The sequence below is a fragment of the Peromyscus californicus genome, unplaced genomic scaffold, assembly GCF_007827085.1.
Source record: "Peromyscus californicus insignis strain IS unplaced genomic scaffold, ASM782708v3 Scaffold_20__1_contigs__length_68692818, whole genome shotgun sequence".
Classification (NCBI taxonomy): domain Eukaryota; kingdom Metazoa; phylum Chordata; class Mammalia; order Rodentia; family Cricetidae; genus Peromyscus; species Peromyscus californicus.
The window spans coordinates 28,543,716-28,570,535 of record NW_026294503.1 but is presented as its reverse complement, the minus strand read 5'-3'; positions in this window follow the sequence as shown (position 1 = coordinate 28,570,535).

Genomic DNA, 26,820 nt, shown 5'->3' with positions numbered 1-26,820 from the left:
TCCTCCTGGAGCCCTCCAACCTAGACAGTTCTGAAGTCTGGCCAATAATTTATTAAGGGATGAAATGGGAATAACACATTCACAAATACAGAATGAAGCAGCGCCGCTACCTCCTTATCAACCAGGGAAGGATGGGGAAAGCTCCAGACCAGCTCACCTAACCATGGCACCAAGAAACCTTCCACATTCCAGAGAGAGTGAGTGTGACCCTCTCCTTCAGTTCTCATCCAGTCATGTACCCAGACACGACCATGCCCTAGGGCTACTCACCCCTATACCATTAGCTGAATGGATCTAATTCCCACAACACAGTTCATCTTTTACATTCTCCTACCATTCTTTTCTTTGCAATTCTTAGCAAAACCTCCAAATAAGAACATGTGGTAGCTACATGATTTGTGGGTAGCTTCTCTACTGAAAAGAAAAAGATCATTACGTAAGGATCCTGTCTGTTTCACTTTGTAGAGACCATAGGAAACTTGCTGAGCCTATAACGACATTTGGCATATAAGAGGTGTTCAATAAAAATGGAAATGAATAAGAATCAAAGAAATGACTGCATAGGTGACTGAAAGTAGACCTTATGACCCCAGTGTACTTAAAGTAAGTTGTAAGATGTAGCTGCCATAATCTAAGTGCAAGTTTGTAGCAGGCTGGAAAGTTCTCTAAATGATGAGAACTTTTTCACAAACAGCAGAAGTTTGAGTGTTGAAACAGATAAATGGACAAAGATGCTGTACCAAAGTTATGTGATAGTCATCCATGCAGTGGTTCATAGAATTTCTTTATATGACAAAAGCAGGCAAAAGCAGAATGCAAGAAGAGTGAGAAAAAAGAAAGGTAGAAGTTGAAGGAAAGGAGGGTCAGAAGAAAGAGAACTAGAAGGAAGTTGGGTCAAGCTTTGGTGAAAAGAGCAACTACCTTTCCAGATTCAGAATCTAACTATGAAGGGATTGAGATCAATGAGGCAGAATGGGCCTTAGAGGGCTGCCTGATTTCAAACCAACCAGCATAGGAGCTAAGACGTCACCCTGCTCTTCTTCTGGGGATGTTCACTTACTTGTATAAAGTTTAAGCTTTATTTCCACTGTCCTTCAATTGTACAAAGATCACCAAAGGCCTCTTTAGCATGTGTCTTCCTTTCCTGGTTACAAAATCCTCAGCAAAGAAACAAACAGAACAAGTGATTTGGGCAGTTTTCCTTTGTGAAGGAAAAGACATGGAAACAAAAGGAGTCAGGGGAAATTTCAGTAGACCTACTGAAAGCACGAGCTGAAGGAAATGGGAGGTGTGGCCTGCTGCTCTTCTAACTACCTCCTTAGTTTTCTTACTGATGTCAACTTTGGAGATGCAGCTGACACCCTGGTCCATGAGACAGTCCTGAGGATAGAAACTATGTGCTAAAGGGGGCTAAGTATAAAAGAAGGAATATGGACCCTTGATGTGGTGGGAGTCCACCCACTGATTTTGGATTTAATTTACATGCATGAAGGCAGAATCTTTGTACTTAGGTCACTCTGGTTTGTGTGTATGTGTCAGGGGATGTATTTAATACAGCCAAAACCTCATTCTACCTACACAAATAGAAATTGCTTATCCTTCATTTTTGATGCAAAATAATGCCAAGAGTGATGAAAGGAGACAGAAACTGGTGTTCAATAATCACTTGTCATTTTAGTTTCTTGTTAATGGTCTAAATCCAAAGCCTTTGCTGTTGTTTTTTGCCTTTGTAAGTTACAGTTAATAATTTCCTCGCACGGCTTTTGTTGGGATTATATCAAACTGTAAGAAATATCTGGCACATACTAGTAGCTCAGTAGTTACTGTAATTATACAAAACTTCAGCTTCTCAAAAGAAATCAGTATCTATTTATTTATTCAACACCTATTTTCAGTACTTATTTTTGGTGATGCAACCAACAGCTAGGATTACTATGGAAAGTCAAACTAATTAACCTGGGGTGACAATGGAAAGATACCATTGGCCACGGGGTGATTAGGGAGAATGAAGCCAATACTCAAGGTATAATTTTTGTGTTTCAGCACAAATTCATTTGTATGTGTTTTGTAACAAAGCCACGGTGTTGCCTGCCAGCTTCCGTTCTCTGTTACAAGTACCTGCTGCTGCCCCGGCTTGTGCTCCCAACCCCATTAATTATAGCTTCCTTTGATGTTCACTTTTACCTGAAATTTCACAGCCTTGACATTATTGATGCTGGAAACACATGAATCTTTATTGTGTATGTTCAGGGAAGGGAAAGGTCTGCTCCGAGCCTGCAACACATTCAGCAGCTTCTAGAGCCCCTTCTCACTGAACATTACAAGATATATATATATATTTCCGGATCATACCAATAGTTTTTGTTAAAAGTCACCATAATGAGGTTCTCTTTTATTCATATTTAGTTAGTATATGATAGGTATTCATTATGGCATTTTTTGGTACATGTACATCATTAGACTCTGTGCTCTTCACCACCTCTTGCCATACACACTGCCTCTTCTGTTGCCTCTCCTACCCCCAAATAGTTCCTTATGCTTTCACAACTCATGTATTCCATTATCTTCTCTAGCTTCTCCTTTCCTCTCCTTTAGTCCTACTCCTTCTCTTTCACAGCCCCCCTAATACTTTTATTCTACATATATAAATTTTATCTGTATTTCAATTAGAGAAGATGTGTCATTAGCCAGAATCTTCCTTATTTCTCTTATCATGATCTCTAGCTCTATCTACTTCCCTGAAACCATGATTTCATTCTTCATTGTGCCTCAACAAGGTTGCATTGTACTTGTACCACATTTTCCTTGTGAATACATCTCCTGCTGAACAACTAGGTTGGTTCCACACATTTGCCATTGTCAATAGTGTCAATGAGCAATAAGCATAGATGTGCAAGTATTTCTGTGACATGTTGACTTGGAATCCTTTGATTATATGCTCAAAAATGTTATAGTTGGGTCATGTGGTGGTTCTAATTTTAACTTTTATAAAAATATTTATTTTTTGAAATTATAATAATTACACCATCTTCTCATACTGATTCTATAATGGTTATATTAATTTACATTCCTGTCAGCAGTAAATACATGACTCTTTTTTCCCACGTCTTTGTCAGTATTTCTTGCCATTTATTTTCTTAATAGTATCCATTCTGACTGGGTGAGATAGAATCTCAAAGCAATTTTAATTAGCTTTTCCCTGATGGATAAAATTGATAAATGCTTTTCTAGATACCAAATGCACTGAAGGTTGTACTAGGGTCCTGTGATCTTTGGTGAACTCTAAATTTTACTGACAAACAACTCTGATTTACATATTGTTTAGCTTCTGTGGTGATTTGAATGAGATTGGCCCCATAGGCTCATATGTTTGAATGTTTGGTCCCTAGTCAGTAGAACAGTTTTGGAAGGAACAAAGGTGTGGCTTTGTTGAAGGAGGTATGTTCTTAGGGTGGGCTTTGAAGTTTCAGAAGCCTATATCAGTCCCAGACTTCTCTCTCTCTCTCTCTCTCTCTCTCTCTCTCTCTCTCTCTCTCTCTCTCTCTCTCTCACTCTCTCTTCTTTCCCTTTCTCTCTCTCCCTGCCTCCATATTGTAGATAAAGTATAATTAAGCTCTCAGCTACTGCTCCAGTACTGTCATGATGATCATGAACTAACCCTCCTAAAATATAAATAAGCCCCAATCAAATGCTTTCTTGTATAAGTTGCCTTGGTCATGATGTCTCTTCACACCAATAGACTAGCAAGTAAAACAATTCCAATAGCCCAAAATTTCCTCCTCTCCTATAATATGTGTCCACTGGGTCCCATTTTTCACCATAGAACTAATCACATACCATTGTCTTTGAGCATAAACCATCAATCTATACAGGACCTGGGACCCCTCAATTTCCTATTCCTGACTGCTCTGCAGCAAAAAAAAAAAAAAAAAAAAAGAAAAGAAAAGAAAAAAAAGAAAAAAAAAAGGCCATTACCTGTTCTCCTCTATATCCAATGTCATCCCGTACTTACTTCCCTAAATACCTGTCCCACCAGCTGCTCCTTCTATGATCTAACTCTTAGACTCCCACTAGACATGGATTCCAACATGCAGACTTCTCTAGCATCCAGTTCTGCCTCTTCTTGGAAGGCAGTGCCTTCAAGAACATTTACTCCTCGTTTAGTTCACACCATCTCAGCTTCCAGTCTTTCCATGTCTTAGTAAGTGCATACCATACCCCAAATACTGTTGACAATTTGATATAAAGCAGGGGCTCACTAGATATAAAATGCCTTGATTTTATAAAGGAAAAGAAAAAAACTAAAGTAAAAGCAAACCGTTTGACAAGGAGATAAACAATTCTACTTCTCACCCTCTGTTGTATAGATCCCCTAGGTGTCAAAGACTTCAGGACATCAGTAAACATAGAAGCCGCCAATTTTCTCTTCCTTCTGTTGATTTTTTTTTAATTTTCTGATTTGCAATAGAAAAATGAAAGGCAGGAACCATCACAGCTGGGTGAAGATTATGGATATGTCTGGAAATAAACAAAATTCAAAGTTAGACATTTATTTCATTTCGAATGCCCATCATTTTAACTCTCTGTAAATTACAATGTGAGAAGACCTCATTCTTCAGATGTTATTTGTACTTGATGTTACTGAGAATTCTGTAATGCTTAGTTAATAAAATCAAAAGAAATCCATCTATGGAGATCGTTTTAAGGATTTTGTTTCAAGTGGAACTCACAATCTGAGAGACTCAAGACTGGTTCCAGCAACAAGCAATGTTGTAGTTTATGTCAACCAAAAATTTTAGCAACATGGAGAAAGTCCATTGGAACCATAAAAATAAAAATAAAGTAAAGCAGAGATCCCATACAAAAACTTAGATCTCTTTAAAAAAAAATCAGAAGCCCCAACAACATGGGGACCACCTTTTCTTCATAGACACATGTGCAAAACTGAAGTATCCTTGGTGCCACTGATTTCTGCCTTCTCTTACCCTTATCCCTTGGAGGAGTTCATATTCCTCAGGAATGGACCCTGAAAGGTAAGAGCAGGAAAAATAATCACTGGTTTTATTGGATGAAACAGAAAGTAGTGCTCAGCCAGGGACTACAGTTTTCCTGACATTATCAACATGAAGGGTACAACTGGTGACATATTTGCTATTAGAGCCCCCATTCAAACCACAATTCGGCCAGTAGTAAGTCCTTACCAACACTGTTGGTTCTTAGCAAGAAACAAAACTGAATGGGAGTGTTCACTTCAATTGAACAACAGATAAAATCCTTGCAACAGAAGACAGAGTTACAGCCAGAACTGCAACTTGTTAGATGGCTCACTTCTAAAATCTCCCATCAACAGAATACTCCAATCACTGGCCCATTTCTTCTGAATCATTTTTATCTTACTGAAACCAAGTGCTTCTTTTTCATTAGCTCACTTACTTCTAAGGCCACTTCTTTAAAACAGAGGGCCTCATCCTCTCTAACTCAGCTACTTGTCTCACTTAAAGTGTCCTCAATCATTTAATTCCCGCCCCCAAAACCCTCTCAAACAGCATTAAAATAATCATCCCAATTGTTTACAATCCTTATATCATGTCAAATCTTTGTGACAGGAGCCATTTCTCTCTCTCTCTCTTTCTCTCTCTCTCTCTCTCTCTCTCTCTCTCTCTCTCTCTCTCTCTCTCTCTTTCTTTTTTTTATTAAGAAATTTTTTATTCATTTTACATACCAACCACAGATCTCTCTCTCTTCCCTCCTCCTGCCCCCTGCCTTTCCCCCCAACTCACTTCCCATTCCCTCCTCAGACAAGGTAAGCCCTCCCATGAGAAGTCAGCAGAGCCTGGTACATTCAGTTGAGGCAGGTCCAAGCCCCTCCCCCTGCATCAAGGATATGCAAGGTGTCCTCCCATAGGTAGTGGGCTCCAAAAAGCCAGCTTGTGCACCAAGGATGGATCCTGATGCTACTGCCAGGGGGCCCCTTAAGCAGATCAAGCTACACAACTGTCTCACTTATCAGAGGGCATAGTCCAGTTCCATGCAGGCTCCACAGCTATTGATCTAAAGTTCATGAGTTCCCACTAGTTTGGTTTGGTTTTCTCTATAGGTTTCCACATCATGATTTTGATGCCCCTTGCTCATAGAGTTCCTCTTCCCTCTCTTTGACTGGACTTCTGGTGCTTGGCTGTGGACCTCTGCATCTGCTTCCATCAGTTACTGGATGAAGGCTCTATGATGACAGTTAGGGTATTCACCAATCTGATTACTGGAATAAGCCAGTTCAGGCACCCTCTCCACTATTGCTGGGTCCATCTTTGTGGGTTCCTGGGAACTTCCCTAGCACCCAGTTTCTCCATATCCCCCAATGTCTCCCTCTATCATGATATCTCTTTCATTGCTCTCCCCTGAACCCCATCCCTGTTCCAGCTAGACAATCCCATTCCCTTATGTTGTCATCCCGCATCCCCTACCCTCTATTGTTCCCTGACTCCCAGTTTACTCATGGAGATCTCATCTATTTCGCCTTCCCAGGGTGATCCATGTGTCCCTGTTAGGGTCCTCCTTGTTAGCTAGCTTCTCTGGAGCTGTGGTCTGTGTTTCTTCCTAAAACAAAGCTCTTTCAGTGGGTCTGTACCAAATATTCAACAGTTAAATGAGTAATTTTATGAACCAAACAATATTACATGAAAATTTTTATTAATAATAGATTTGCTTTGTAAACTAAAGAAAGATTGTGGTACTTAAGAGGATGAAAAAGACTTTCCAAAATGTCCAGAAAAAGTTGTGTGCAACAGAGAGTGTGTGAACAGAAAAGGCAAAGATGGGATGGGTGGTAGGTGTAGAATAGGAAGGACTAGCATAAGCAAGCTCCTAAAAGGCAGGAGTACATGCAAGAGAAATGTAGTTGGTAGAATGGGATGGTGAACTACACACAGTTAAGAAAGAACTTTGGAGGTTTTTTTTCCTTCTTAAACAAAAAAGGAATTGAAATAATTTTTATGAAGGATAGTGATACATTCACAGCTGTTTTTCAAAAAAAAAATAGTAACAATGTTGTCTGAGATTGATTGAAGGAGAGAAAATCGGAAGTGGAAAAGCAAGTCCGAGAGGAGGATATTCTCGTGTTTGTTTCTTTTCAAACAGATGCCAAGGCTACTCTGCTATGATGAAAGATTTGTCCTTCAGACTGGAGAAAGCTGATTGCCATGGTATCAGAAGTTTTTTTTTTTTTGTACTTCACACATTTTGTGTTGATTTGCTTTCTCTTTAAGTTTTGTTTTTACATCTTTGGAGTCCTGGAACCATGTGAATGTGCAAGTGAATTTTTTTTTCTCCTCTTCCAGCAAGAGTGGCAGTGCTGAGAGTGCCTATTAAAGAAGAGAGAAGGGAATCTTCTTTGCATCTATCAGGGACCCCCGACCTTACTACATGCTTGAATGACCCAGGGATGCTTCCAAAAAGCAGGAGTCCAGTCAAAGAGAGAGGAGAGGGATTCTATGAGCAAGGGGCGTCAAGATCATGATGGGGAAACCTACTAGTGGGTACTCATGAAATTTAGATCAACAGCTGTGGAGCCTGCATGGAACTGGACTAGGCCCTCTGCATAGCGAGACAGTTGTGTAGCTTGATCTGCTTAAGGGGACCCCTGGTGTAGGATCAGAATCCATCCCTGGTGCATGAACAGGCCTTTTGGAGCCCACTTTTGTGATGGTACACCTTGTACAGCCTTGAGGCAGGGGGAGGGGCTTGGACCTGTCTCTACTAAATATATCTTCTCATGGGAGACCTTACCTTCTTGTAGGAGGGAATGTGGGGTGGGTTGGGAGGAGAAGGATGGAGGGGTAGTAGGAGAGAAGAGGGGGATCTTTGGTATGTAAAATGAATAAAAAAAATTCTTAATAAAAAAAAAAAGGTCTTGTAAAGGGGCTGGAGAGATGACTCAGTGGTTAAGAGCACTGACTGCTCTTCCTCTTCCAAAGGACTGGGGTTCAATTCCCAGAACCCACATAGCTGCTCACAACTCTGTGTAACTCCAGTTCCAAGGAACCCAACACCCGTGGCAAAAACCAATGCACATAAAATAAAAAATAAATAAAAATAAATCTGTCTGGTGTTGATGGCATGTGCCTTTAATCCCAGCATTCGGGAGCCAGACACAGGCAGATCTCTGTGAGTTCGAGGCCAGCCTGGTCTACAGAGTGAGTTCCAGAACAGCCAGGGCTGTTACACAGAGAAACCCTGTCTCAGTTAAAAAAAAAAAAAAAAAAAAAAAGTCTCAATGGCCCAAGCCATACTTTGTACCCATAAAATTATGGCCTCTGTAAGCAGAGCCTAGGCACCAGTTTCTCCCGATGCTTCCATATGTGGAGGCCAGAAGTTGATGTCTCATATGATCCTCCCTGCTCTCTGCCTTACTTTCACTGAACGTGGACTTCGTTGAATTGGCTACACGAACTGACCAGCACAAGACATAAGGATTCTCTTGTTTCCACTTCTCCAACACTGGGGTTACAAGTGTATACTGTTATATGTGGTTTTTTTATGTGGGTGCTGAGGAATGAATTCGGAATTTGGTGTTTTCGTATAGCAAACAGTTTACCATCGACACAGCCACCTTCACATTTCTTATCTTACAGTTGAGCATCTCTAACCTCTACGAGAAGGGAAAGTACCTGAAATAGGGTCACACAGGTAGAATTGAGAATTGAGACACATTGCAAATGGGTGATCAGCCGGAACAGCTGGATACAGGGATGGAGGAAGGAAATGCTGAGCCAAAGCGCTCCCAAAGTTATTGGGTTTAGCAGGGAGCCATTAGTCAAGTAGGAAAAAGACAATGAACACATTTTTCAAGGAGAAGATGAGCTCAACAGTGATGAAATTAGGTTAGAAGTATCAGCAAGACATTAGGTGGAGATGCCACAGAAGAATTAGGTCTGTATGGATGAAGCTGTGGGAAGAGGCCGTGCTGGGAAAGAGATTTGGGCATTAATCTCATGGACTTGGTGGAAAATGTGACAACAACATAAAGTACACTAAGAGAACCCTAGAAGAGGAATTGGTGGAATTGGAAGACAAGCAAAGGACAGCTCCTAGCACTGCCATCCAACTCCAGGGAGCATCACTTTCATACCCTTGTTTCTTAGTGTCTTGTGCTAACAGTTTCTCATACCACACTGATCTAATAATCTGCATATGTCTCTGTCTCCTAGGTCCATGCAGATATCTGCAAGGGCAAGGACATGAGCTATGATCTCTCTGTTCAAGAGGTGACTGATATTAAAATATGAATATAAAAACAAATTCACAAAAACCCATCCCAATGTAGTAATAAGAGCAGTAGCAGGGCAAAATCCTCCTGTTAACCTAGACCATCTCTGTCCTACCTCACTTTCATTCCATCTCTCTAGCCTCTCTTCTAACCTCCCAGGTGTCATTTAAATAGGTAACATTAAATTGGAAATGTATTCAAAGCTCACTGAACACGTGCTACCATATTGGGGAAAAGGATAATACACAAGTCTAAAAAGACACAGCCCCGGGCTTCAGGGAACTTAGCATAAGTCACACAGGAGAGAAGTTGACTTCTCTGTGATGTCTCCCTGTAAAACCAGGCACACTGCCATCCTCTCTTACTTTCCACACATCACTACAGTATAAGTTACCATATATCACTCTGATAGTGATGCAATCCCTCCTTCACCAAAAGAATAATCATCTTCATCTTTATATCCACTATCTAATATGCCAATGTTGGATTGCCTTTGTTTTGGAAATGTGTCTCATTCTTACACCTTAGTTGTTTTTTCCATGTTATTGACATCCAATTTCATCTAGAAATGTCCTAGCTCCTGTTAGGAATGTTCCTCAGACTCCATGTTTGGGCAAACTAGCTTTCCAACAGTTTTGCCTGCAAGAAACCATACTATAATTGCATATATATTTTATATAGTCTTCCCACTCTGGTACACTAGACAACACACTTATTAATAAATATTATCTTAGTTTCCATTATGCCTCCAGAACCTAGTACAAAGCCTGTTCTGTACTAAAAATCTCAGTAAAAGTTCAATGAATGAATGATTGAGTGAATAAGCAAAGGAAGCATTCAATACATAAGAGATGTTGATAGAATTAGATAGATAGGTAGATAGATAGATAGATAGATAGATAGATAGATAGATAGATAGATAGAATTAGAGAAAAACATTGGCCATGTGTACAACAGAGTCCAGACTCAGATTCAGTCAAAAAAACCCTGTCATGCACCTTCATGGGGCATTTTAAATGACTCAATAATTGTTATGGATAACTCCATTTTATATGCTTTCAATACATTTTCTTATAGTAACAATTAACATCATTATTGTTTTCTGTTGATAAATCTGACAAGTTCATTACTGGTATCTCTTTGGAGATCAATGAATAGTTATGTATAAGTTAAAATTTTGAAAATTATAGGCAAGTGTTTTTAAATACTAATCTAGAAAGTAGATACAATTCTGCTTTGCATCTTGCATTATGTTCAAACTCTATGATTTTTTGATATTTTTATTTTTATTTATTTGTTTGCATGTTTTTTTTCTTTTTTTATTTAATTTTTTATTTTTATTTTGCAATACAATTCAGTTCTATATATCAGCCACGGATTCCCTTGTTCTCCCCCCTCCCGCCCCCCCTCACCTTCCCCCCAGCCCACCCCCCATTCCCACCTCCTCCAGGGCAAAGCCTTCCCCGTGGACTGAGATCAACCTGGTAGACTCAGTCCAGGTAGGTCCAGTCCCCTCCTCCCAGGCTGAGCCAAGCGATCTTGCATAGGCCCCAGGTTTCAAACAGCCAACTGATGCAATGAGCACAGGACCCGGTCCCAGTGCCTGGATGTCTCCCAAACAGATCAAGCCAATCAACTGTCTCACCCATTCAGAGGGCCTGATCCAGTTGGGGACCCCTCAGCCATTGGTTCATAGTTCATGTGTTTCCATTCGTTTGGCTATTTGTCCCTGTGCTTTATCCAACCTTGGTCTCAACAATTCTCACTCATATAAACCCTCCTCATTCTCGCTAATTGGACTCCCAGAGATCCACCCGGGGCCTAGCCATGGATCTCTGCATCCAGATCCCTCAGTAGTTGGATGGGGTTTCTAGCACGACAATTAGGGTGTTTGGCCATCCCATCACCAGAGTAGGTCAGTTCGGGCTGTATCTCGACCATTGCCAGCAGTCTGTTGTGGGGGTATCTTTTTAACTGGATATCAACATGTAGAAGGCTGCAAATAGATCCATATCTATCACCGTGCACAAAACTTAAGTCCAAGTGGATCAAGGATCTCAACATAAATTCAGCTACTCTGAACCTGCTAGAAGAGAAAGTAGGAAGTAGTCTTGAATGCATTGGCATAGGAGACCACTTCCTAAATAGAATACCAGTAGCACAGACACTGAGAGAAACAATCAATCAATGGGACCTCTTGAAACTGAGAAGCTTTTGTAGAGCAAAGAATACAGTCAACAAGGCAAAGCGACATCCTACAGAATGGGAAAAGATCTTCACCAACCCCACATCTGACAGAGGACTGATACCCAGAATATATAAGGAACTCAAGAAATTAGACATCAAAATGCCCAACAGTCCAATTAAGAAATCCACAAAGATGTTTGCATGTTTTTATGGTGTGTGTATGTGGTTGGGGGAGGGTACATGTGCTCAGAGGCCAGAGGGAGATGTTAGATGTCATGATCTATCACACTCCACCTTGCTTCCTTAGGACAAATTCTATCATCAAACTTAGAGCTAGGTTCCTTTCTAGCAAGCTGCATTGATCCTACTGTCCCTGTCTCCCAAAACCATGCTCAGCTTTTTGTATGGGTGCTGCTGATTTGAACTCAGGCCTCTGTGTTTGTATAGGGAGTACTCTTATCCACTGAGCCATCTCCTCAGCCTGTCTATGATGCTTTTAATAACATGTGCTGTGGAGAGTCTATCTTTGAATTTTTCAATGTAAAATTAGTATTTAAAACAATATAGTTTTGCCTATTCACATCTACCTACCTGCACCTATCATGCTTAAACTTTTTGACTTAATAATTGGAATATTATTACTGCCATATTACTTCAGTTTTCTGTGAACCAGAACAGATAGACTCTTAGCCAACCATAACTGTGAGGTTTGTATATTATAGATGATAAATAGACAGATGACTGATATGTGACAGAAACATAGGCAGATAAATATGTATAATTAATTAACTGCCTTCCACAGGTAAGAAACTGTCATGTGCTATATATACACCCATTTCTTCTTCACCATCAACCACGAAGGAGTGTAATTATTCACATGTCACTGAATACAGTATTACGCTTAGAAGATTAACTCACTAAAGATGGCTAGAAAGGTAGGTAGCTGAACCATGCCTGTACTCATAATTATCTGATCAGTGGCAGGACTTTCTATTTGCATTACTATGTTGCTAAAAATCAATTATTGTTGAGGTATGTTCATATTAGCTTACCCTGAATGCTCAAGTTCTTGTCAAACAAGCAACAGAACTATAGATCCATGCAAGATCTGAAACCTCCATTCTGGATTCACCATTAATCTTTAACAAGAGGAGCCAGGAAAACTCTGATGGGATGTTAACTATTTGTTGTGTAAAGGCATTACCAAATAAGAGCTGTCCCAGGAGACCAACCACTCTTTTTCCACTCAAGCTACCAAAAGCGGGGATTAAAGCAATGGTTAAATCCGAGCAATTCAGCTCTTATCTCTTAGCAATAACTTAATGGGTTCTTCAATTTGACATGTAAGAATTATTACTGAAGTGTTGCTTGAGAAAAGTCACACCATCACCATCCCAAATGTACAAGTGCAAATACATGTATATGTGGCTAATTATATAATGTTTATATTTATGTGTATATACATATGTACATAAATATATACAAACTTGTACATAAAATTAAATTCTAATACTCACATGTGGTTATACATCTAAATTTTACATGCAGTAAGAAAAAAGCTTTGCACACTGCTTGTTTGGTGCCTATGCCTATGAAGAAATCAGGGCTGAAGAAACACATATGTGATTAGAAACAAGTCTTTTCCTTAACACGCAATGACAGCAAACCATTGTTGAAGTATTCTCCCTTCATCTTCCTGTTCTGTATTCCTGGTGCCACTGCTTACTCCTGCATCCTCTTTTGATTGCTTTCTGAGACCACACAAGCCTTGGCTTGTCTCCACACATTTAAAACGATCTATGAGAGCTTATGACAGAGCTCCCAAACTGTCTACCAGCGGTGATTAAGCATCCAGGCACTCAGGCATTAGACTCAAAGGTCACCTGTTTTGAAGCAAACAGACTTATCATCACAGTCCTTATTCTTCTTGATTACTAAAAATATTGACCCAAGCAGCTCCTATGAGTGTTCCATGTGGTAAGAGATCCCAATGACAAAAACAAAACAAAACACAGCTAGTACTTTTTATGCAAAATATCATAAAACCCATTTTCAAGTATCTGCAAGCCACGGTGGCCACATTTGCAGAAAAAGCTAGCAAGACTTTGAGTTGGGAGTTCTGATGTATATTCTCTTTATTAGCTGTGAGGCCTTACTCAAAGAACTTCACCTAGATAACCTACAGTAAAGTCTTCTTTGGAAATGATTGCCAGGGGATTAAAGAGGACAGAGTGGTGCAGGGCCCTACATCAGAACCTTACAGCCTATACTTGATGAAATCCCTCTCTCTTGCCTGAGCCTCTCAAACCTCTCAGCTGAAAGAGATTTTGTTAATCCGCATGACTTTAGGCATGGAAGGAATAGCCTCTATATTTACTGTTACCTGGGATCTTCTTTTTGCAGAGAGAAACTTCACTGTGTTTTCCTCCCATGAATGCCACATCTTCAAAAAGTCACCTCAGCCAGCTCAGTTGGAGTTGAGAACTGCCTACCCTTACCTTCGCTAGCTTTTTCTTTTATATTCTTGCAAGCCAAGTCACACAATAAAATTCTCAACTTTTGGACTACAATGAAATATCTTTTGCTAACAATAGCAGAAGAGATCTTTCGGGTGACATTGAAATAGACAAAATTTTCTTCCCTCCACATCAGATTGGAGTCAAACAAGGAGGGTTTGTTAGACAGAACTAGACCTAGGCTTGCTCTGTGTGGTAACATTCTGAACATTTCTGAAAGGACGGATGGAAATGAGAGGCCGTCTCAGGCAGGTGAAGAATGAAGAGGCCCGCGTGGCACATGAATAATGGATCATTTGGTCACAGCTGGCTAAGGGTGCGGGTTCCACTCCTGTGGCAAAATTGCTGATTGCAACCTTTTCTTTTCTCTCCCCGAGAACTAAGTTAACAGAGCAAAAAGAAATGCCAGTGGGAGTAAGACTTGTCATTATGTGAAGTGTCTTTCTGCTGAGAAGCCTTGTCATTTTATTACGGAGACTCTGGGAGGCAAGGTCATTTTAAATATGCATTGACACTGCTGGCATGTGCTGGCTGCTGGGATGCAGGAGGGCAGCTGGAAGGACACACCCTCCAAGGAAGAGCCAGGTCCAAGTCCTGGACTTGCTACTTCCTTGCTTCATAACCTGCCCACAGTTAGCATTGTTGTGCTTCAGTTTTGGCAATAAACAAGAAGTGATCATCACTTTTCAAGCATTTTATAAGCATTAAATAAAATAAAAAATTTTAAATCAGTTTTGAAGGATTGTAAGGATGAAATGAAATCATCTTAGTGAGTTTTTGAATTAATTTGTCATAGTACAAAACACTAGTTGGTTTCTCTGACTTTATACTTATGCCAGTACTTTAAGTTTCAGGAAACAAAACACGGATGGTCCACATTTGGGTGGGTGTTATTAGGCGCAAATATCTGGGTATTAAGCAGGTATAGGCCATCTCTCAGGATTAGTGCCTTTATCTGTCAACTTGGGACAACAGTAGTAATTTCTGCTGTTCATATCTCACAAAGTCAGATTATGTCCTTGAGCATTATAAAAAGACATACATGCACAGCTTCTTCGTCATTTTTTTTCCTTTGTTATTTTTCTTTTCCTTTGTTAACCCATAATGAGAAAGCCCACCCAGGTCCAGACCACCACAGCTCCATTCATCTTCTTTGTTTATGTTATCCAACATCTTGGAGTTTCTAGCTCAAGTTTTCTCAGCATCATTCTTAGAAGTATATAGATTAAAGAGTCATTGTAATTCTGACTTTCAAAGAGTTGTTGAATACTGGGTGGATCCTTTCAAGTTGGACTAGAGCAGCTGATAATGAAGCATCAATCCAAGGAATATGCAAATAATTCTTCAGAACATTTTTACATCCATCTCTTTCACATTTCCTGGAAAAGCTTCATTATCCTTGTTTCACAGAAGAAAGCAAGTTTCAGAAAGTTCTATTGAACTCCCCAAGGTCATAAATTGTTAAATTATAGCACTTAGATTTAATACTTATGCTATTTATTAAAAGTCCCAAGCTGTATCCTCAAAGTATACTTTGCTCCTTATTTAACCAGGATAAAGAAAATGGGCACAGACTCCAGGAGAGACTTCTCTATGATGAGATGAAGATGAGCACAATGTGTCAGGGTAGATAGATCAAAATACCATGGATTGCTGCCTTACATATAACAAAAACTAATTTCTCAGATTTCTGAAAACTTTGAGTCATCAAAAGAGCAGGGCATGAGCAAATTGGGGTCCTGGGAGGGTCTTCAGTGAACTAGCAGATTGCCAACTTCTTTCTGTATCTTCAAATCAGAAGTAGAGAAGCAGCCACATCCCTGGCCTCAGCTCCCATTCCCAGTGTCTCTACCTTCCCCGGGTATACCCGCAGAGCACTTAGCTTCTCATTACATTGAGTAAAGACTTTAACCTGTGAATTTGGAGTAGATGCATTAGTTGTTTCATGCATGGCTATGACCAAATAACTGACAATGAGTGACTTAACAGAGGAAAAATTTTTACTTGCTCACTGTTTTAGGTGTATTGGCCCATCATGGTAGAGACCTCAAGCAGTTAACCTCATGCGGGCCAGAAATCAAAGAGAATAAGGAAGCTACTAGGTATCAGACAGAACCTTCAAAGGCATACCCTTAATACTTAATTCCACAATTTGGTCTTACTTCTCGAGGTAACCTAAATTTCCCAAAATGGTGCCAAGTATTCACATACCAACTTGCGTGTGCGTTTTTTGCAGGGTGGGGTGGAGTGTGGTGTTTCATATCCAAATCACCACATTGGAGGTTATACATAAAGAGTAAATTCCTAGTGGGTGAGTTTATGAGCCACCACAAACTCTCTAGGGAACCTTGGAGTCATCATCTACCTACATTCACAGATGATCTGTTACTTTCAGGAAACAAGAGGAACAGAATTTGAATGAATGAACACACAGGACCCTCAGTATGAAACATTTTAAAATGGCTCCTTTAGCCAGGCACATTGTGATCATACAGATTAAAATCTTTGGATGACAAACTCACAGTTCAAGGTTATTTTATTTTTCTCTAAGTCAAATACCGTCAAATTTCATCAGCTTTGAACACAAATTTTGTGGGCTTATTATATTCAATCAATTGCCTACCTCCAGTTTTTTTTTTTTTTTGTTTTAAGTTTCTAAAATGATTGCTTCCTTCCAAGGTTCCTCTCTCTATCATAGGCTCCCTGTGAATCCCACAGATAATTTCCCACTACTCCAGGCCCTCTATCAGGAGGACATTGTTACAAATACTCTGTCCAGACCTTCCACTTTCATAGACTCCCTCCAGGGCTAACACTGCTCAGACAACATTGCTGCAATAGAAGACTCCTGGCTCAATCCTCTGATGGCAAGGAAGTGCTGCTCTTTTCAGAGGAGTGTTATAACAAGGTTGCTTAGACTCTGAGTGTGTGTCACCACTTTCTCCCCAGATACAAGTACTTTCCCACTGTTCAGCTGTTACAGATATGGCCTTTTAGCTGGAACCAAGATTGTCACTCACAGCTAACGTGTGGGTTGATCTGCTGTTTTTTTTTTTTTTTTTTTTTTTTTTTTTTTAGACTCTGCTCTCTCAGCATCAGAGGATTTTCCCTGGATAAAGAGTTTATTATGGAAATTTAACATCCAATGTAATATTCAGTTATCCTTTATTTCCCTGTCACTGATGCCCCATATGTACTTTAATAGAAATATTTCTCAGAATGCCCTAACCTGTGAACATATCTTTAGTCACCTGAGACTATTCACCAGGCAGAATTGTCACTCACCTCCATCCCACTCCAAAACAATGGCAAATCACAGTGCTGTCTACTGGACTAGAAGGAACAACTCAACATTATAATAATTTATGATTTACTTCAAATTTTAATCTCTCATGAGTCATTCCCCAAAATGTAAGTTCTTACTTTACATCCTAACCTCTCTGAGAAGGCAAAAGTTCAACGACAACAAAAAAATTAACAAATTCCAACTGTGTCAATACAGGAATTCAACAAGTTCATATGTATTTCTTCATTGAATAATCCAAATTATTCCATGTAGAGATGCACATTAAAACTACCTTGGGATATCACTTCATCTCAGTCAGAATGGCTGTCATCAAGGAATCTGGTGTCAAATAATGGAGAGGATGTGGAGTGAGAGGAAACATTATTCACTGCTTGCTGGTGGGAGTGCAACCTAGTACGGCCAGCTCAGAGATCAGTACGGAGGATTCTCCACAAGTTAAAATGAGATCATGTGACCTAGCTCTACCACTCCTTGGCATACACCAAAAGGACCCCCATATCTTACCACAGAGATATTTGTGCATCTATGTTTATTGCTGCTCTATTCACAATAACATAGAAATAGAACCAGCCTAGATGACCAACACATCTAAAATAATGTAAATATTATTTTATGCATATTTAATGAAAGTTTATTCAAGTAAAGGAAAATGAAATCATGTCATTTTCGTGCAAATGGATTAAACTGGGAACTAGAGTATTAAGCATGGTGACTCAACAGGTTTCGTTCACATGGCTCATGGCTTGGCAGCTGTGGCCGGAACTGTCAGCTAGAACTGTCCATACTTACTTACCAGAATCTCCAATATGTCCCATTTGTGACTGAACACTCTACAGTCACGTTCTCTGTACTTTGGCTGTTTGCGAGTTTTTTTTTATTAACTATTGCCCACTTCACAAAAAAGTTCATTAATGAAGAATCTTGTGAGCTGTACTAATCTACAGGTAGAGAGATACGAATCTAGAGGGAAGTTTGATGCTATGTCCATTTAGAAAAGTAGTAATAGTAGCTTCAGCATTGGGGTTTGTGAGCTCCCCAACCATGGTTCTTGGTCAGATTCACAGTGTAAGGCATGTGTTTCCTCCTGTTAGGTGGACCTTAAATCCTATCAGAGAGTGGTTGGCTACCCCTGTAACATTCATGACACTATCGTAACCATGTCTTGCCAACCACATCATTACTACAGTTCATAGGGGTCACAAGCTGTGGAAGACTGTTGATGAGTTTTCACAGAAGACAGCTTATAAAGATTGTTAAGATTTAGAAATCAGAGAGGACCAGAATGGAACTGTATCTTCTAGACATCACAGGACCGCTGCACTCATGAATTCATAACAGCTGTGGTTGCCTGCACAAAATCAAGGTAGTCATGCTCTAGAATGGAGTAGGAAGGATTTCATGAACCTTAATTGAGGAACCATGTCTTCTGGAGGAGGGAGAATCAGATTTTTGTTTTTTGTTTTTTGTTTTTTGTTTTTTTTGCTGTTGTTTTTTAAGGCTATGGTCCAAGCACATCAACCATGCTACAGCAGATGACTCTACATTCAGAAGTATATAAAGAGCACAAATTTGAGTTGGTAGATTGTTAAATTTAAAAAATAAAAAATGATACAAAGTTTGGGGGTAGAAAAGTTGGGGTGAATCTGAGAGGATTTAAGGAGAGAAGCTGGGGTAAATATGAATGTAATATAGTATATACATTTTTAATACCATTTATTTTTAAAGGAATCTTCAATATGGTGATGTTACAATGAGCGTGGTAGCTCAGGGTTCTCAGAGGTGCTCCAAAAGGCAAGCATTGAAACTGTTCATGCCATAAACTGTAGGCATCACATGGCTATGTCATGTCTTATTAGTCAGAGCAACTGCAGAGCTCCAATTGCTTCAGGGAGAGACAAGAAAGGTCCCACCCCTCAATGAGAGGAGCATTAGAGAAATTACAGCCACCTCAGTGTGCCCTGGCTTCTTCCTGATTTTCTAAGTATATACTCAGTACATGTAAGTGGAAAGAGATAATAATTATAAGTTAAAAGCTACCGTGTTTAGTGTTTCCAGATGGCCAAGCTTCTCTCAGGCAGATTTTTTCAGCCGCAGCATTGTTGACATTTGGGGCTTGATGATTCTTAGATCTGTCTTGTACACTGTAAGATATTGGTTAGTTCTTCCATATCCTTGCCTCAACCTGCCAGATGCCAGCAATATATCTCCTACTTGTGGCAATCAGGCTTCTATAAAGACAAGCATTGATGGTTTATTTTTTCCCTCATGTATAGAACATGGAAAGAGGAGGAAGAAGTTTATTAAAGATAAGGAAGGGGATCTTAATAAGTGAGGACAATGAAAGGAGAATATATCAAAATACTATGTGCATTTTGTGAAATGATCACAGTGAGAACCTTCCCAAATAAAACAGGGAACAGAGAGAAAGCGAATAAGAAAACAATCTTTAGACCTTGCCAAATGTCCCTCAGAGCATAAATTGCTCCTTCTTGTAGGCTTCTGTTCTCTGCTAGGCAATAAACATGGATTTGTCAATAGCACAACAAATAATAATCTGTGCAATATAAGGCAGGGATCATAATTATTCCCATTTTACAGAAGAGTAAACCAGGGGGCTCACATTTGTCTGACTACAAAGCCCAGAATCTTTCTCTGATGCAGTTAGTTTGTGTTTTCTACTTTGAAATGTCCTTTTGAAACTTCAGGTGGACGTTTTGCGGGCTGGATAATCAATTCTCCAAATCAGAAGCAAAGCCCAAGTTGTACGCCTGCAGTGCCACCGAGTCCCCAGCTGATTCAGCAGGGGACCTGGATGTCTCCTCGGGCTGATTTAGGCCATCTCCAGCACAGAGGGCATTGATCCGCACAAAATTAGCAGGAGAGCCTGCTCCCCGCCTGCTGTTTGCTTACAGAGGGAATTCAAGCCTCATTTGGATCTGCGCCCGCCTGTGGGCTCCGTGCCAGCCTCTGGTATTGAATGCCCGTATGCTCCTCTCACCTGGTGTGCGGTCTATTTCGAGACACTGCCGCAGTTCCTGCTGCTCACCTGCCCTGACACGTTTTCCCTGGGTTGGAGACAAGGATTCTTCTTGCAATGCGCTTTCCACTCTTCCTATTGGCTTCCTCCTACCTCTATGAAAGCTAAGGACCTATGGTAGATTCTGCTCTCTCACACTTCCCACTGACTTCATCCCCACCTACCCTCCTCCCTCCTGAAGTTGCTATTATGTTAGTGAGGAAAAACAAATACATAAGTGACTATTAAGAAGCGAAGCACTGAGCTGTGGATCCAAAGAAAGGAGGGGCCAGCTGTACTTAGAGGAGTGAGCCTGATTTCCAAGAAGGCTTCCTACACAAGCTTAGTATACAGCAGTTTGGCAGGGAGAATACGAGCAGACTTTCAGGCAGGGGTAAATCATGTATGAAAGGACAAAAAGATTCTCAGTAGATGCCAGCTAATGAAGCTCACGGGGTGGGGGGTGGGGGGGTGAGTCACAAGGAGAAAAGACGAGACCAAGAACTGGAATGATGAGATGATTCAAACTCTATTCCTTTATCACCCCGGAGCTATGTGGTCTGGAGAGGGGCAAAGCTGATTCAGGGACAGGTAAAAGCAATTGAAAGTTGATTTTTTTTTTAAATTGCAGATGACTTAACTTGCTACAGATCCTTAACCAGACCAAAGTGGAGAATAAGCCTTACCTGGCCCCCAGGTATATCTCTCTTGTCCCAGGAAGGATGACAGATAGCAAACAATATGTGCAATTAATCACAAAATTTAAGTGAAGGGTTTTAGGAAGGAGAGTTTGCTGGCCTTTAAAATTATACAGTGAAAGCACTTAGCACAATCTGGGGTAAAGTCAGAAGTGGGATACACTCCCTTATAGATGATTGAGTGCCCCCAAATCTGGTGAGTCAGGCAAAGTCACTCACAATTGACTGGTACAGGCCGGACCAATAAGGAGAGAAAGCCTTTTGCTTGAGGTGAAATCACCCAGTTCATAAGTGAGGAGCCACATCAGAACAAGAAGCAGGAAAGTAGATTTCCAGAAGAGACTTCTTTGCTCTCTTGGTCATGCCAGCTATTTGGCCTTTAACTGAAAGACACAGATTTTACCGAAGAGTTGAAAACCTTCCTTCCCCCTCTCTCCCAGGTTAAACAGGTTTGTTGAACTTGTTGGCTAGAGCTAGGAGAGTGACATTTCAGCAGGTGTGGAAACTTGCAGCTTCTTGCATCAGAAAAGCAAAGCACATCTCTGGCAGTGAGCTACTTGTGACTCAGCTCTGGGCTCTCAACAGTGCTCTGCAGTGGGCACTCCAAAACTGAGGCAGGGTAGCTTCGAGGAGATCTCCAGCTAGTTGGTCCTCAGCAAGCTACCGAGCACAAGGAAGCTGCTGGAAAGACAATGCTGGCTCTCTCAGAAGGGAAAGAGCAGATCACATCCATGGAGTGAAAAAGCAGGACCTGCTGGTCCAGGCAACACTTGATATGCTGGTCACAAGCAGCATTTGTATCTCTCACCTGAACAGTGACCCTGACAGCAGGCATGTGATGGGCTGACTCATTCTACCAGACTCCAAATCAACCAGGAGGCAATGCTTGTGAGCTGAGAAGAGAGAGAGGAGTTGTGAAACGCAACAAGTCTTACTTACCACTGCCATCTGTGGAAACAAACAGGGGCCCGACAGCCGGCCGGCTGATTAACCTGAAAATCTGGTCCAGCCCCTCAGCGGGCACATACATAGCTAGAACCTATCTGCCTCTGTGTCCAGTAAATAGAGGCAGGGACAAGAAGATGGCACTGTTTGTCACAGAACCTTTTCTATGAACCAAGCACATGACTGATGTCATCTGGTATGTTGGTCTTGCCTTACACATGATTATAGCATCTCACCCACAAGGTGTTAGTGTGAATCATGAAATAACAGGTGGAGAGCTTAGCATTATAGACCTGTTATTGTTATAATTGTTATTACTGTAGGTTTTATCTCCCTTTATATAGGTGAAAGCCTGCAAGTAGGGAACTGCATAGCAGGGCTCTAATCCAACCCTGTCTCATCCCCGAGTTCTTACTCTGAACCATATGAAAATACTGTTTCCTTGTATCTCCCCTTTCCTCCAGAGGGAGATTGAGATCCCTAGAAAAATAAATACAACAGGAAAAAAAAATTTAGCCCAGTGATTCTTAAATAATGTAGCAATCATATTATCAAGAAAATGCTAATAAATTAAAATATTGCATTCATAATAAAGTATTTTATAAATGCCCATCAAGGAATGTTTGTATAGTATTCATTATACTTCTACGGGAGTCTATTAAAAACTTAGACGTAGATTTTTTTTCCTGCTCAGTTTAGAGTCTAATAAATGTGTGCAGAAGTCACTGTAGTGACAGTAGGGGTAGCAAGTAATAACAATAATAACACCCTAAGTTCTGTTGATGTATGCTGAAGTTCAGACGCAACGACCAGCACCTTGTGTGCATTGTCTCCTTAGCACTTAGAATAATTACTTGTGACAGGAATTATTAATCCAGTTCTGCAGAGACACGGGAGCACAGCAGCGCCTGGTAATTTGGCCAAAATTACGTAACTGAAAAAGAGAAGACAACCAAGAAGTTATATGGGTGCGGGGCTGAGTGAGACCCCACAAACCTCCTCCAGCACCTGAGCTGGTTTCCCACCCTCTCCCCGCAAACTCTCTGCATGCCAATGTGAAGCAAACTAGTTTGACTAGATGGATTTAGTAGGAACAGGAGTCCCACCCACCGATGTTAACAGGTAGCGAATGATGCCAGGTGCAATCCCGGAAACTCCACTTGACTCTTTAGATGACGATTTTGTATAGATTCCTATTCTACCACTTCTACCCCTCGGGAAAGAAAGGGTATGTGTGTCGCTGCAACAGCTGCTGCTGCTGTTCCTCCTGCAGACACGTAGGCAGTTGTTTCTGACAGAGGGCTAGCTCCCTCTTCTCTTCAGGCACATGCTATGTTCTTAAATATTAATGACCTTCTCCTTTAAAAAGCCTATTCGGATGTCCTTGTCAAAGAGTAAAATAACAATGCCCTGCCACTTTGTCTTTTCCTTTCCAAGGTGTTTGAAGGGATCCAAATCAAACACGGATTGTTTTGAGGTCATGGAGGGAACAATGACGAGGGGAAGGAATCTACTCTAGTTACCTACTTCCATCTTCCACTGGGGCACACCAGGGAGACACCTTCCACCAGAAGCAACGCTATCCTGCTGATAGCTGCAGGGACAGCCTTGTCTTATCTTTGTTGCTGTATTTTAAGTGTTGGGGATAAATGAGAGTCTCCTCACCTTCCATCATGCATTTCCTATCAGACTTTCCTGTGCCGTTTTCTGGTCCCTTTTTTGTTCTTCATCTCTATACACTGTGCTTCAATTTTCCAAAATAGTCTTGGTCACTCAACTCTACTATCCCCATGGGAAAACTCAGTCTTCAAGGACCAAGTCGGAATTCTCACTGATCTACATCTCCTAACCTTCCAGTACCTGGTGTGTGGCATCCACTCCCTCTGGGACCCTGTTTGGGCTATAATTTAGACCTCTTTACAATAGAATAGCAGCGGTACGGATGGGCTTCATCTCAGCATAAGTTATTACCTTTTGCCAATTGGAAAGGAAAGGGGCAACATTCTACTAGAGTCAAGGAAGGAACAAAACAGAGAAATGAGCAGTTTCAGGTTTTCATAACTCCTGACAGTGTAAGGAAGTGGGTGACAGAGTAGAAAATAAGGAACAGTCGAAACCAACTTAGCTGGGTAACCAGAAAAAGGCCCCTAGGGCAGGTAAAATTAAAGCAGATACATAAAAGAAAACGAAGCTGTAAGACCCAAGTTAATAAGGCTGAGTGCAACAGAAGCACAAGGTGAAAAAGTCCTGCTATGGATAGACATTGGCTTTGCAAAGAGATAGAGAAAGGCTGGCAAAGCTTTCCATTACGGGACATGGTAGGTGGAAGAAAGGCTGGGGGTCCTAAATAAAGGTGTTATGAGATGGATGGGAAATAGATCTTAGACCACCTGGGCTTACATCAGACACATGGACAGACATTTCTCTGTCTGGTTCTCACTCTGTCCCCAGTCACCCTCAGCACCTGCAGCACTTAACTTATTCTGAAAAACTGATTAAAAAAAAAAATTGTGGAAATTCTTCACCCATATCAAGGCCAGAGTCCCTCCTGCCATAGACTTCCAAAGGTCACAGTCTTGTCCTGGTAACATTTTATCGTGTCTGACAAAATATTTTTTCTGCCACTGTTCTTGATTCTTGTGAACAGAATCCTCTGTGTGTGTATGTGTGTGTGTGTGTGTGTGTGTGTGTGTGTGTGTGTGTGTGTGTGTATGTATGTATGTGTGTGTGTGTGTGTGTGTGTGTGTGTGTGTGTGTGTGTGTGTGTGTGGTGAGAGAGAGAGAGAGAGAGAGAGAGAGAGAGAGAGAGAGAGAGATCTACTTTGCCAGAGGTGATAAACTCCGATGAGGTCTTTCATCCCCTTTTCAGGAAGCTGGCTGTGGGCCATTGCAGTCTTGCCTTTAAACCTGAAAACCTCAGCTCCCTGAGGGAGCCAGAAGGGGCTGGCTCTTGGCACACAGAATTCCCAAGCAGCAAAAATAACCTCTTTCCCCTTAGCAGTCTCCCGCTTTATTAACTAAACTGCTCTGCAGCCCGGTCAGGCATTTCATGGTGAGTTTAGGGTGAAAGCGATTTGGCAGGTTACATTCCCAGCGTGATCCGGAAGAGAGACAAGGGGCTGTTGAACACAAGCCGCGCTGGATGCTTTCCTAAACCAACAGGAATCAGCTGCTTTGACAGTGGGGTGTGCTCACAGATGGGGATTTCTTCAAAGGGAACAGAGGCCGAGGGAACAAAGAAGGTGCTGGGGATCCCATATGGACATGATTCGAATGGAGCATCTCCCCAGTATCCCCTACCCCCTACGAGGACAGCTATCCGGCACACAAAAGGAATTCTCCAATAGACATATATTCTTTTTGTAAAATTTGATGACATTAAATGGAATTTCAAGCTGGAAGAGAACTTGATGATCAGATGGTCTCATTTCTCAGGGGGAAAAATGACATGCAAGAACACAGAGTAACTTTGCAACTTCCCAAATTTACTTAGCTATTGAAAACCCCAGCAGAAAGACATTCTAGGCTGCTCTGTCCAGTCTCGTTCTAATGTCAGATCCTGTAGCTTAGGGGCTAGTAGAAGATGGTGATCAATAACCATTTGTATGGACAAAACTACTTCTCTGTGTGACACTCAGTGGATCCATAACCTTTTATGTATCTCTACTCAGGGGAAAAAAATGTGGAAGTAATAGTCACTATCCCATAGCTTAAAATGAGATAATGGCTACAGACTCTGCACCCGACTAGTAGGCCTGTGGTCCTCCAATAGTTTACTTCTTAGTGGATACTGAGGATGGCTACGGTTTTTAGTCCTTTGGCCTGGGTGGGGCCAAAAACTAGTATGGCCAATACAATAAGAACAAAGTCATTTTATGTCCCCATTAGTCAGCACCTATTGTGCCCCTATTCTTTCTGTAAAAGACCACACATTGTGAATGAAAGTATCATTCACCAGTTAGCCAGAGATTTTAGTTATGCTGAGGCAAAGAATCAGCTGATCAGTAATACCCATGCTGATTTCTGTGGGTGAGACAAAAAAGTTTTCCCTGTGAAAATACATTTTCTGGGTTGTTATAGCATCACTTGGTATTTATTTTATCAACCACAGTAATCGTTTATTACATATCATCAGTTAGGAATGGCATAATTGTCCCTAGTCAGTGTTAGTACCAGTTGTAGTTTCGTACAAGTGGCTCTTCCTTTCCACAGGACTAAACACTGGCAGCCAGAACTAATACTGATGAGTGAAACTCTCAGATTCTTCAGTGTATGGCAAGAATTCAACTATATGCTCTATGATTGAGCTGCAGATATATATTTATTACCTTTTAATCCTTTAAAACTAAGCAAGTAGGTTCTCCTTTATAAACACACATTTATTAAGCAATTATTAAGTTCCCGTACTATTGTAGTAACAGCACATATATTGCCAAATGCTTCCCGTGATGCCTGATTTTGAACATCAACTTGGCTGATGAAAGCAGCTCAAGGAAAGTTGTGGAAAAGGAGGTGGAAAGGAGTGTGATGGTCGGAGGATGGGGAGTATAAAGAAATGCGGTCTTCTGGACCTGGCATGGTCATTGCGTTCAAGAATTTGCAGCAGCTGTCTTTACCTTCACAAGCTCAAGCCAGCCAACATTCTGGCAGAGACAGTGGAAGTGCTCTTCCAGAAGTTGGAAGCTGCTAGTGGAGGGAGACTCTTATAGTATTATTGTGAGGACAGTGGATTAGTTACTTTTGCAGTTATTCTGCCTCAATACTTAATACAGGCAACTTATGAGAGAACACATTTACTTCGGCTCCTGGACTGTACTGGGTAGCCATTCCAGCTTTGATCTGGAAGTTCCAACCCCCATTGAGGCTTCAGTAACTGTCATGCCTACAAG